The following is a 14,145-nucleotide window of genomic DNA, read 5'->3' as shown; positions in this document are numbered from 1 at the left end:
GGGTCACTTTTTATATCATGAAAAAATGAATAAAAAGCGATCAAAAAGTCTGATCAATACAAAAATGGTACCGCTAAAAACTTCAGAACACAGCGCAAAAAATGAGTCCTCATACCGGCCTGTACGCGGAAAAATAAAAAGGTTATTGGGGTTAGAAGATGAGAATTTTTTATGTATAAATTTTCCTGCATGTAGTTATGATTTTTTTCCGAAGTACAAGATCCAACCTATATAAGTAGGGTATCATTTTAACCGTATGGACTTACAGAATAAAGATGAGGTGTCATTTTTACCAAAAAATGCACTGCGTAGAAACGGAAGCACTCAAAAGGTACAAAATGAAATTTTTTCTTCAATTTTGTCGCACAATTAATTTTTTTTTCAGCTTCGCCTGAATTTTATATGCAAGATTGAAAGGGTTATGATTTTTAGAAGGTGATGAGAAAAAAATGAAAATGCAAAAAAGGAAAAACCCTGTGTCCTTAACCTCTTAAGGACCCAGGACGTATGGGTACGTCCTGGGTCCTGCGATATAACGCGGGGACACACGGTGACCCCGCATCATATCGCGGCGGGCCCGGCGTCATAGTGAAGCCGGGACCCGCCTCTAATAGCGCGCGGCACTGATTGCTGTGCCGCGCGCTATTAACCCTTTAGCCGCGCGCTCAAAGCTGAGCCGCGCGGCTAAAAACGAAAGTAAAAGTGACCGGCTAGCTCAGGGAGCTGTTCGGGATCGCCGCGGTATAATCACGGCATCCCGAACAGCTGTAGCATAGGAGGAGGTCTCTTACCTTCCTTCCTGCAGTCCGATCGCCGAATGAATGCTTCAAGCCTGAGATCCAGGCTTGAGCATTCAATCGCCGAAAACACTGATTGATCCAGTTGCATTAAAAAAGTGTATAAAAATCATTAACCCTTTCAATTATCCCTTCCCCTAATAAAAGTTTGAATCACCCGGCATTTCCAAGAATAAAAAAAACATTATGTAAATAATAATAAAAATAAACATATGTGGTATCGCCGCATGCTGAAATGTCCGAATTATAAAAATATACTGCCTTTTAAAACGCTCGTTTAATGGCATACGCGCAAAAAAATAAAAAATAAAAAGTGATCAAAAAGTCTGATCAGAACAAAAATGGTACTGCTAAAAACTTCAGATGACGACGCAAAAAATGAGCCCTCGTAGCACCCTGAACACAGAAAAATAAAAAAGTTATAGGGGTCAAAAGATTACCATTTTAAACGTATACATTTTCCTGCATGTATTCATGATTTTTTTCTGAAGTAATACAAAATCAAACCTAGACAAGTAGGGAATCATTTTAACCGTATGGATCTACAGAATAAAGATATGGTATCATTTTTGCTGAAAAATGTACTGCGTAAAAACGGAAGCCCCCAAAACTTACAAAATAGTGTTTTTTCATCAATTTTGTCGCAGATTGATTTTTTTTCCCGTTTCACCGTAGATTTTTGGGTAAAATGACTAATGTCATTACAAAGTAGAATTAGTGACGCAAAAAATAAGCCCTAATATAGAATTTTAGGTGAAAATTTTTAAGAGTTATGATTTTTTAAAGTTAAGAAAAATTGAAAATGAAAAAACGGAAAAAGCCCGGGTCCTTAAGGGGTTAAGTGGTTAATTGATGGGGTCTGACACATGGGAACTTCCAATATTCAATCATACAATGTGGTACATTGTGTAGTGGCCATGCTTGGTTATTGCAGCCCAGCTCCCATTCATTCCTGTGTATCTGCTTCTGGCTCTGTGTATGTGGTGTACAGCTAATGGGGGAAGGGGGTGCCAGTTTTGCCCACGGATCAGATATTAATTGGTCTATTGGTCTGTGCTGAGGTAAGGCCATTAATAAAAACATCCCTGAAAACCGATGTAACGCAGGCTGGAACTGAGGTGTGTTCACACGCAGCAGATTTGTCCCAGGAATTTCTTCAGTTGAAAATGATTTCCATTCATCTGTTTCTATGTGGATTTCTGCAAATTCCAGTGCCAAACATGTCTGTAACAAATGTGATCTGCTGGGGCACTCTGGCTGGCACTGTTATGGGTGCTCTCTGGGGCTGTTATGAGGTAAAGTCAGTATTTGAGGTTAGGGCTCAAGTATAAATGCACCTCACAATTTCCATTAAAACTTTTCCTAAATGATGAACTCTGATTTATCTATTTAGGGTTAATCGTGGAGACCCCCGTAACATAGCACTGCTCGCAGCCCCCTAGCCGTGCAGCCACAGCCCGCTCATGGGTTGTGAGGCGTCACCTCAACAACTGTGGACTATATTACGTTACCTCCCCAATAGGCGGCTCACCGCGCGGAGGACTCCAGCGATATAGATCCGGCTTGGGTAGCGCCCGTCCGTTCTCGGCTTGTGATTGGCTGTGAGCGCTGCCTGTTTGGAGCGGCGGGAGGGGGGGTGCTGTGTGAGCTGCGTTTCCGGTTACGAGGACTACTCGGTGCGATAGTGCTAGGGAGGAAGAAGAGTGTGGGGAGACCGAGCTTCAGCACCTGATTCCCCGGATCCACAGGCCACCACCTCCCACCAGTTCAGTACCAGAGTGCAGGCGGCGCCTCACACGAAGGCTCCAAAAACGGAAGACGGACCAATAGGTGAGCCGTGCGCTCGTGTACAGGGATGTGTGCGGTACCGCTGGGCGGACTGTGCTGTGGGGGGAAATCAATGATGGGCACTGTCCGCTGAGAATCCGCATCCCCGTGCCGCTGCATAGTGTGTACGGGGCGCTGTATGCAGCAATGCGGGCTCCAGATGTGCCGTGCGGCTTCCCACGTCTTCCATAGATTACAGTGGTCGGGGAGGACGCATGTCGTCACCCATGGGGGGGGGGGGGGGAGGCACTGCCTGTCTGTAAGGGGTTAATTTATATATATCCTCTCGTCCGTGTCCTCCACATCCTGATGAAGGAATTTGGGCATTTATGGGCAGCCCATGGATGGGTGCAATGTCTGCAGGGGATGGGTGGGGGCTGGGTCACCCTGCACCTTTTTATGTATAGTGGGGATTGGCCATGTCTTTAGGGTATGTTCACACAGGACTGGAATGTTGCAGATTCTTTTTTTTCCTCTCTCACAAGATTCATTAAATCTGCCACATTTCAGTCCTTATCAGTTACAACTGCTTAAGAATGTGTAATATTATCCATATATTGTATTGCGGCGTTCCCCAACGTGTCAGTGAATGCTGGGTGTTGTAGTTGTGCAGTAACCGGAGAGCCACATGTTGGGAATCACTGCTGTATTGGATAAATGGATACTGGTGCTATATAGCAGTTTTTCCCAATCTGTGTGGCTCCAGCTGTTGCAAAACTACAACTCCCAGCATGCCCGGACAGCCTTCGGCTGTCCTGGCATGCTGGGAGTTGTAGTTTTGCAACAGCTATAGGCACCCTGGTTGGGAACCGCTGCTATATAAGCTTCTCACCTAGCTTGTAGGGGCTCCAGATTTGGGCCAATGCTGTGAATACGGTGACTTGCGAGATGCTGCTATATATACGCTTCTCATTTAGCTTGGCTTGTAGGGGCTCCACATTTGGGCCAATGCTGTGAATACGGTGACTTGCGAGACGCTGCTATATACGCTTCTCGTTTAGCTTGGCTTGTCGGGGCTCCACATTTGGGCCAATGCTGTGAATACGGTGACTTGCGAGACGCTGCTATATACGCTTCTCGTTTAGCTTGGCTTGTCGGGGCTCCACATTTGGGCCAATGCTGTGAATACGGTGACTTGCGAGACGCTGCTATATACGCTTCTCGTTTAGCTTGGCTTGTAGGGGCTCTAGATTTGGGCCAATGCTGTGAATATGGTGACTTGCGAGATGCTGCTATATATGCTTCTCATTTAGCTTGTAGTGGCTACAGATTTGGGCCAATGCTGTGAATACGGTGACTTGCGAGACGCTGCTATATACGCTTCTCATTTAGCTTGGCTTGTAGGGGCTCCAGATTTGGGCCAATGCTGTGAATACGGTGACTTGCGAGATGCTGCTATATATGCTTCTCACTTAGCTTGTAGGGGCTCCAGATTTGGGCCAATGCTGTGAATACGGTGACTTGCGAGACGCTGCTCTATATGCTTCTCATTTAGCTTGGCTTGTAGGGGCTACAGATTTGGGCCAATGCTGTGAATACGGTGACTTGCGAGATGCTGCTCTATACGCTTCTCATTTAGCTTGGCTTGTAGGGGATCCAGATTTGGGCCAATGCTGTGAATACGGTGACTTGCGAGACGTACGTAGCCTACGTCTAAGACGCGTCGTGCACCTTGGCTGGGCGTGTTATAGGGAACAGTGGTATGTTGTTAACCCCTTAGAGCCGTAGTGATTGTTATATGGGTGTGGGTGCCTGAGAGGGTGGAGGCGGTGTGTGTCAGCGTGTGCCGTCCACTACAGTACATCACAGTAGGTCATTCCTGTTAGTTTTATTGGGTACTAGTCTGATACAGTAGCCTTGTGGCAGCCTGTATCAGGGGCCGTGTGCGCCCTTGGCCTCTGAGCAGATGCTTGTAAATTACTTGGTGTTTACTTGCTGTTGTTTTTTATATCACAGTTTTCCTGCTATTTATGGCACAGCACACTTTACAATGTAACATTCAGCACAGTAATAATAATACACCCATTTTTACTGATCTCTCATAAATTCATATATGTATTCATTCATATGTTATTTAGAGGGTTGACCTTTTTATATTGGAAATGACTTCCCTGGGCACGTTTTTTTTTTTTTTGTTTGTCGCCTAGGGGAAGCCATGTGCATCGTGTGCTTAGTCTCCGTTCACACCGGTATTACACCCATAGATTCCCAGCTAGATCACATTGGGATTGATGAGGGTCTGTTTTGTATCAGGTTAACATTTAGAAACAGAAAGTGAAGCTCTGATGTAGATGGGAACAGTGATGCCCACTCTACCCATCTCCACCGTGCCCATATGGCGATACTGCTGTGTCAGACATTACCCTGCATTGTCAACACCCTTTCAGCCTCATAGGCATATTAGACAGCTCCAGGCATATATTGGGGTTGAGGAGTGCCCTTTATAATGATATGATGAGGATCTTTGATGCCGTGCCTCCTGTTCAACCTTACTGCTGTACAGACGCTGCTTCCTCTCTCAGGAATTCCACTCTTCCTGTGACCGGTTAAAATATCAGAGGATACTTTTCCTGAAATCTTTCCTTCCTTGGAGAGTAAGTCACATGAGCTGCTAAAATCCTGGATAACCCAGGACTGGAGATGACATACATACCTTTCTATGTATAGAAAACAATCCATTGGTGGAGATAACCTCCCCCGCCAAAAAAATATAAAAAAAATCACTGTGCTTCTGTTGGGGGGGGGGGGGGGGGGGAGAGCTGACCTCACCTGATAACTCATCATAAATCTATAGCCATTTACTCAACCTGGTAGCATCCAGGAATGATGTATATGAAAGGAGACTGCTCGCATGTATTCACTGAGCCTGAAAATGTGTGCAGGGTGTTTGGCTTCCCAGCGCCAGTGCATCTGCTCCCTTTATTCTGGCTCTGTGAGTGCTTTGTAACGTACAGTACCAGCAAAAGAGGAAGACACTGAAGATGCTGCTTTCTTATTTTATGGACTTCTGTATATACCAGGTTGAGTAAATATCTGTGTTCATACTAAATAGGTTTTAGCACCTTTTTTTTTTTTTTTTTTTTTTTTTTTTTTTTGTGGTGCTGTAGTTTAGTGTGTTAATAGTTGCAGGTCAATCTGATTAAACACTTTAGTGAAATGTGCAGGGCTGTGGAGTCGGTAGATAAATGTTCCGACTCCGACTCCTCTGTATTAATATGCGAATGTATTTTATACAGTCCTTGAAGGAAAGAAAGGTAACATACCTGTCATTACTACAGGACTACTGGCTGGGAAGCCAACAGTCTACTGTATTGAACAGTTTGTGTGCTGATCTGCTGCTGAAGATAGGGCAGTGGAAGGATCAAGGAAGGGGCATTTATTATAAAACATGATTTCCCTAGTAGAATCCCATAGTCATGTTTAAAGTTTAAAGGGGTACTCTGCCCCTAGACATCTTATCCCCGGGGTGCCGCTGCTGGTGACCCCCGGGATCGCCGCTGCGGCACCGCGCTTTCATTACTACACTGAGCGAGTTCGGGGGACAGATACAGAGCGATACAGTGGACGGAGCAGCGTTATGTCATAGCTCCGCCCCTCGTGACATCACGGCCCGCCCCCTTAATGCAAAACTATGGCAGGGGGCGTGAAGACCGCCACGTCCCCTCCCATAGACTTGTATTGAGGGGGCTGGTCGGGACATCAAGAGGGGCAGAGCCATGACATAGCGGTGCTCCAACCCCTGTATCGCCCGTCATTACGCACAGAGCGAACTCGCGGTGCCGCAGCTGCAATCCCGGGGGTCCCCAGCAGCGGGACCCCGGCGATCTGACATCTTATCCCCTATCCTTTTGGATAGGGGATAAGATGTCTAGGTACGGAGTACCCCTTTAAGCTAACAATCGAGTTTACAAGTTTTTATAGCCTTAGCTGAATGGCAGCAGTTTTTCCAATGGTTTACAGCTTCAGTCTTGAACTATTGACCCTCCATTCCCTTCACTTATACAAGTGTCTCTAGTCCTGCAAAAAACATATTTCCTTAACCCCTTATCAGTGAGAGGCTAGGTTACCCATGGGTTCCCTGTAACAGCAGAACACAACACTATGGAAAGTATAAGTATTGCCGCTCCTAATTGTGCGTTGTGTGCCATATAGTAAAGCACATGAAAAGCATGCTTCTTCACGGTCACTTAACGTGTTCGTTTTGCGGTTACGTAAGGCACTGCATGCATTGGTCTTTATTCTTAAAGTAGAAAAGTCATTAATTATAACTTTTTGTGAATGGGAACATTTAAACTTGCTTTTTTTTTTTTTTTATTCCAATCTCTAAATTTAGGAGGAGTCGGTTCATTGTTTGCCGACTCCGACTCCAGGTACCCAAAATTTCGTCCGACTCCACAGCCCTGGAAATGTGGGTAGACATATACACATTGGTGGTGGAGAGTTTAGATTGGGTTTCAGCTCATATCTAGGCCATAATAGTTTGTTATGGATAACTACAGTTCTCTGTACAGCTATTCAGACATATCATGGGTGTATGGTAGCCAGTGTACTAAGAAATTTGTAAGTTCCTAACTTTTTGAAAAAAAAAATTCCTCGTGATTGCTAGATCTGATATGTAACATTTGTAAATTTACCAAAAATGACATCTTACCCCAGAAAAAAAGCTCTGTAGGCTTGGCCGCTAATGTCCCACTCTGCAGTCTGCCCTCCCCTGCCTATTGTTAGGGTAATTCTGTCTCTAGTAACAGAGAGACTAGAAGGCAGTACAAAATGTAGGGGCATAGCATGTACTATGTGCAGAAAAGAGTGACAGAACCACACTGTCCCTAAAAGGGAATCAAGGCCTCCCTCTTATCTCTGACAACACACACCGTTTCGGGCAGCAGCCCCTTGTGTTCTCACTACTTTATATACACAGTGGTATTCTTTAATACCATGGATCCACTTCTGGATTTGGCTCAAATGTTGGAATCAAAGACTGCCATCAATGCTGAGTAAACCTCCCTTTGAGATGAATGGTATAATTTTTGACTTGTTTAAATGGGACAGATTTGTCGCATGGACTTATAGTACTTGTCACCAAGTACCCCCCCCCCCCCTTCCCAGCCTTTGTTTTTAATTTTCGTGTTTTTTGGCCCTTTTTTCAGCCCCTATGTTCGGCTCACACTCGGGAGGGAGCGGGCATTCCCTGGCAGGCACGACATAATCTAAAGCCGTGCCAGTGGAACATCTGCCCTCCCACTACAGAGCGCAGCATAGAAGAGGCAGCCAATCGCTGCAGGCGGTTCTTCCTCCCCTCTGCATATCGCAGAGAGGAGGGGAGGATCGAAGCAGACCTGCAGCGCAGCTGAACACAGCGTTCGCTTTGCCCCGCATGATTGATATCCCGCCCTCATTTCCTAACTTTGGACTAATGCCCGGTCGGCACCAGTCCAAAATCAGGTCTTGTGCAGACAGAAAATACAGCCAGCACTAAGAGGGAGACCCCTAGTGGCTGTGGTTTCAAAATAAAAAACAAACATGTAAATGTTGAAAATTTAACAAGCAAGTATATTAGAATATATTAGAATACAATATAACAATTTTATTTTAATGAGTGCCCATTTAACCCCATACAGATTGGTAGAACAGCCTCAGAGATTTCTGTAACAAGTGAACATGTCTTAAAACTTCCTATATGTTTTAGATTAGCAGCAACATGTTTCCTGTGGCACCACACACACACACACACACACACACACACACACATATATATATATATATATATATATATATATATATATATATATATATATATATATATATATATATATAATATATATACCTCTTTGGGACATTTATTGCACTTTACTCACATGGCAGTGCTTCCTTGGTTGTCCTGACATCCTGAATTGACCCAGTTATAGCCTTGGCATATTTGTCTTCTGCTTTATAGCAGACACATGATCCCTTTAGCCATTTTGAAGGTTTTCTAAACCTTTACCTAGTAAACGTTGCTTTGTACCTTTACGCAGTGGACAGCATCTATACAGGACCTTTTAAAGGTTGCTATGAGATATTATTCGTAAGCTAAACACCACTAGAGCTAAAACAATTAAGTACTGGTGGAATTTAAGCCATTGAATATACTGGTCATCTGGTTTCCATCCCATCATTTGTTGGAAACCAGTGAATTTGAGTGAACGGGATGATTCTTTACGGCACAACAGTGAGCAGTTTCTCTTGTCCAATAACGTGTGGCTGTTTTGATGTGGGAGGTTGTAGCACCTGCCTGGTGTCATCTTTTTTAGATAGGCTTATATAACCAAGATCAAAGTGTTTTTATTGCTTCTGGCACCCTTCAATACATTTAGTATTGGCAGGTTTTTAACGCCTTAGGGACAATGGACTTAAATATACTTCCTGGTGCCCTGGCACTTACCACACCAAGACGTACATTTGTTGTGCTAAAACGTAAACATTTTAATTCTGTGTCCTCAAGGCCTAGGTGGGCTGTGTTTTAAAGGGTTAAAACTCATACCTTTTTTGTTTTCTTCCCCAAGCTTCAAAGCCTGCATGCTTTAAATGGTCACTGCTGTTTTAAACAATTTCCATTTATTTGATAGTCTAGGTGATCTGCAATATATTTGTATACTGTTTCATTTAAAGGAGTAGTCCACAGGATAGGGGATACGTGTCCCCGACTTTCTGCATGAATAAAGTGTGTTGACCACAGCACGAAGTGATAACTCCTTTAACAAAAATCACTCCTCACCCCAAATAAAAGCCATAAAGTCTTGACCCCTTGGTGTCTCACTTCACTGCAATCTGTCAGCCACTGGGTGTAGTTAGGGGAATGCTGTCAAGTAACAAAGACAAGGGCAGAACACCGCTACATGCTGGACAAAGGGTAAGAGCCTGGGCTGTGCACTTGCAATCTGTGAGCCTGTCTGCCTCCTTTAGAGGACCACACTGTGAATAAAAAAGTAAATCAGAGCTTTCCTCTCCATCATTTAAGGCCCATAACGTTATATTCAGCTCTAAATACTTGTTAGTACTACTGTGTGTACTCAGTGCTGCTTCCTGAATGTAATCTTCTCACAATTTCCTAGATATGTGAGTGTATAATTTATCTGACAATTTAAGCAATCAGTCAGATGGGTGTAAATGTATTTTTCACGATGGGACTGAATATCAGGAGATGGGCGAGATTATAGGGGTATGCATTAAACATACACACCCCTCAATGTAAAACATTCACACCACCTGACTGTATAATTGTGTCCTCTTTTTACATATTTACATCATTAAAAATATGTTCTTCTGACTGCCTAAATTGTTAGACAAATGTTATACCCTCATAGCTCGGAAACAGGAGAGCATATCAAGAAACTGTAAAAAGGTGTGTGATCAGGGGACTTTAAGCTATTTATTGATAATGAAATCTAGTTTTGTGGAGGTTGGCCACAGGTCCTCTTCAAATAGGCTGTGTCATTTCAACAAACATTTTAATAAATCAATAGCACAAGTGAATATAAGAAACTTTGTAATCTATCTTTAGACAAAAATTTTTTGTTTCATGTTATCAGACCTACTCCGTATTCTTTCCCCCTCTGCTACTCAAATCTTCTCCTCTAAAAATGTCCTCCACTTTGTCCTGTGTCTGTAAGACAAGCAAATGTAATCTATAGAGGGGAGGAGGGAGCTCCACCTACCAGCTCTGTGAGAAATGCAAATTAGAGATAAAGCCTGCAGAGCAGAAATCTGCTGAAAATAAGTTATATGATGGCCGTAAAAAGTGCTGCTCTTCATGCATACACACATGGCAGCCTATCATGAATAGTCACCTGAAATTTACGTTTTTACGTTTTTTCCCCCTCTTCTTTCAAGGCTGAGTTCACATATGTTTGGTTCAGTAAACCCAGCCTGAAATTGGCTACATTCAATGCCACAACTGATAAGAGTGCATTAGTTGGCATCCGTTGTTTAGGATCCGGTGTTTATTATTTGTGCTTGCCGGACAGGGGAGCTCACTTTGCTGGGTTCCCCTGTCCAGCTTGCACAATTAATAAATGCTGGATCTTAAACAACTTATGCCAAATAATGCACTTTTCGCATCAGTACAGCGCCCATGTGGCATGTTCCACTCTCCAGTGTCCAACTTGAGACGCTGGATTAATATGAACTGTTCCATTGAAATGAATAGGAGCCATTCTATCATCTGTTTCCTTTTTAAAGGGGTTCTCCCTTGTTTATACTGTTATTTGTTATTATGTTTGTGTGTTGTGTGTGTATAAGTATGTGTTGTTTTTTTTTTTTATGTGTGTTGTGATTATGTATATATGTATTTTCTTACCTTTTTGTGAATGTCCGGAAGCTGGCCCCTTTTTCTTCCAGTGGCTTGCAGTGCACCTCGGCCTCCGCCATGTTGTGTTCGGTAAGTGGGATGTCGGGGGGGGGGGGGGGGGGGGGGGTGTTCTTGCTTCTGTCCTTCCCATCTTCTGACATCCGAGGCGAATCTTTTCTTCCTGTTTCTTCTGTGGCTCAGCGACCTCTTCCGGCGCATGCGCAGGTATTTTTTTTTACCAATAAAGTTTTTTTTTTATTGACAAACTGTCTGCACTTGCTCGAAGCTACGCTATTAGCGTAGACCTAACGTACGCTACGCTGTTAGCGTAGCACTTGCGTACTCGCGCATGCGCAGACAGTTTGTCAATTAGACAAAAAAAACTTTATTGGTAAAAAAAAAAACTACCTGCGCATGCGCTGGAAGAGGTCGCAGATTAGTCGCTGAGCCACGGAAGAAAAGATTTGCCTCAGACGTCAGAAGATAGGAAGGACAGAAGCAAGAACACACCCCCCGACATCCCACTTACCGAACACAACATGGCGGAGGCCGAGGTTACACAGCAAGCCACTGGAAGAAAAAGGGGCCAGCTTCCGGATCTTTACAAAAGGTAAGAAAATACATATATACATAATCACAACACACATAAAAAAACACATACTTTTACACACAAACATAATAACAAAAAAAACAGTATAAACAAGGGAAGAACCCCTTTAATGCTTCTCTCTGGGAAACTCCACCAGACAACCCACATTTCTAAATGGGGCCTTAGAGCCATAACTTTGAATTTTTTTCCCCATCCATATGATGGCTTTGTGGAACCAAATGTACTTTGTAATGACACCCTTCATTTTACCATAAAATACTTCTAAACAGGAAGATAGTTTGTAAGGTGAATTTTAAAGAAAAAATGCAATTTCGCAAGTAAGTGGTTGATTTTACTCATTAATATGCAGTGAATGTGACATGTTATATTTAGTCAGCAGGTCCATACAATCAATGCCCAACTTGTATAGTTCTCTGTGTTTTAATACTTTCTTCATCTTCTTCTTTATTATTATTATTATTATTATTATTATTATTATAATTTAAAAATTGTTGTTTTTTTAAATTTTTTTTATGGGCCTTTTTTTGCTTACCGATCTGTAGTTTTTAATCTTTACTATTTTGGGGTAGTTGGCACTTCTTGTTGCCTTTTTTCCCAGGATATGATGTGACAAAAGAAAAACGCATTTTTTACAATGGGGAAAAGAGGAGTATATTTAAATTTTAGACTAGGTTCACATTGTCTTCTGTCCTGTTCAGGGTCCGTTCGCCACTTGAAACTGGTCAGAACACAACGGCCACTACTGAAGGACCCCATTCATTTGAGTTCAATGATCCAAACTTGATTTTTTTTAATTGATAGTTTATAGTTCCCCCACATAAGGTTGGCAGTATAGTCGTCGTCCTCCCCCCCACATTAGGTTGGCAGTATAGTTCCTCCCTCGACCTCCAGTGTATGGCTGGAGGCTGTATGCCTGTGTACTGCCCCACTTCAGTCCTCTGTCCACTGCTCCTCCGGTCAGGGGTTACAATCTACTGCTATGGGACCGGAGGAGCGGTGGTCGGAACACTGAAGATGACGTGCATGTAACTTACCATGCCCGTGCGTCGTCCTCGCTGCTCCGTTTTGCTGTTGCTATGGGTGCCCGCACGGGACGTCAGTGATGTCCCTGCGTGCGCTACCTCCCGGCGGCCCCTGCGTTGTTAACGTTAACGCGGGGCTGCAGAAAGGTCACAGGGATATCCTTTTATCCCGAAAAGATATTTTGTTACACAGGGATGTCCTGAATGGGCTGATGGCGAACTATGGCCGTGTGCCCACAGAGGGGGCTCGGCGTGCCACCTGTGGCACGTGTGCCATAGGTTCGCCATCACTGTCCTAAATAAAGCCTTCGATGCAGATGTGAATGAGATCTTTACCCTTTGCCCTCTACAGGTATGTTTGAAACATTCTTGTGCCCTGTTGACATAGCAAGTGTTACACTGTAGTACTCTATGTAAGCATACTTGGCTGTGCTGTCTTAACTTGTTCAGGTATGCAGGAGGTTACATGCTGAATATGTTGCTAGAATTGTTGAATATATCAATATGCAACTTGTCAGTGCGTAATTCATGTCTAAAGGTAGTTTCTACATTGGGACATCCCTTTATTGCTTTACATTACAGATCGGCTGGTAAGGTTAAAAGAACACTGGCATAAACCCCCTATGCATCACTAGTATCTCTGTTTAATAAAATAAACATGTTGCTTGGCTCTGCGGCTAACAACCATCATGTGTCTTAACAATCCCAGGCTTTCTCATAGTTTTGTCCCTGGAAAGGGCTGTAAAGTCTTAAAATACAGCTATGCAGTGCATCTAGAATTATTTGCTCTGTTAACAGCTTTGAACTGAAAATATATACAAAAATGAAATGTTTAGTAGTTAGTCCACCCCTATTGCTTCCAGTGTTCTAAGGTGGCCATATAACTTTTGCTAAATCTCATTCAAACCACAGCCATCTGTTGTAACGGTCCTTTCCTGCCCCATATACATTTTTATTAGGGTGTGGAGGGTACGCTGCTGCCAGACACCCCTGGAGCCAGCTTATCTTCCCGAGAACAAAACAGTTGGGTATGTATAAATACAACCGGCCCAGTCTTTTGCTTTGTCATCATCTGTAGGAGGAAAGTTAGGAGGCCACAGTGACCATATACATAAGATTATCAGCAGGTTTGACTGACAATCTGTGTACCTTAACCCTGTTACCTTAGGACATTTCTGGTGCAGGCTTTTTCTATTCCATCCTGCCCAGGCTGCAAAAAAGAAAACAAACTTTCACTTACCTTCCTACGTTCCCCCAGAGCTCTGCAACAGCTAATCGTTCGGCTGGGCTGTCTTCTACCTACTTCCCTTAGCCCAGTAGGTAACACGGTGCTTCCGCCTATCACCGGCCGCAGCTATGTCCAGCCTCGGCTGGTGATAGGCTGAAGCGCCGTGTGACGTCCCAAGCTAAGGGAAGTAGGTAGTAGACAGCCGGGCCGACCGATCAGCTGTTGCGGAGCTCCGGAGGAATGTAGGAAGGTAAGTGAACGTTTTTCTTCTTTTTTGCAGCCCGAGCAGGATGGAATAGAAAATCTGCACCAGACATCTCCTTTAAAAGATTTTA

At 43.7% G+C, this 14,145-nt stretch overlaps 1 protein-coding gene across 3 annotated transcripts in view; it reads left to right on the top strand.

The window, feature by feature from the left end:
• The window catches only part of CORO1C (coronin 1C), a 96,169-nt gene that overhangs the window by 39,484 nt on the left and 42,540 nt on the right, over positions 1 to 14,145 (top strand). The window contains exon 1 of one of the 3 annotated variants that reach the window (XM_056528789.1): positions 2,470 to 2,627. The exons of the other annotated variants lie outside the window; for them this stretch is intronic. The gene's annotated coding sequence lies outside the window, so the exon portion shown is untranslated. Of the gene's footprint in view, positions 1 to 2,469; positions 2,628 to 14,145 lie in introns of those variants that run through there. 3 annotated transcript variants of the gene reach the window in all.

This window comes from Hyla sarda, chromosome 1 (genome assembly GCF_029499605.1).
Source record: "Hyla sarda isolate aHylSar1 chromosome 1, aHylSar1.hap1, whole genome shotgun sequence".
Classification (NCBI taxonomy): domain Eukaryota; kingdom Metazoa; phylum Chordata; class Amphibia; order Anura; family Hylidae; genus Hyla; species Hyla sarda.
This window is presented reverse-complemented; position numbering and strand designations above follow the sequence as displayed.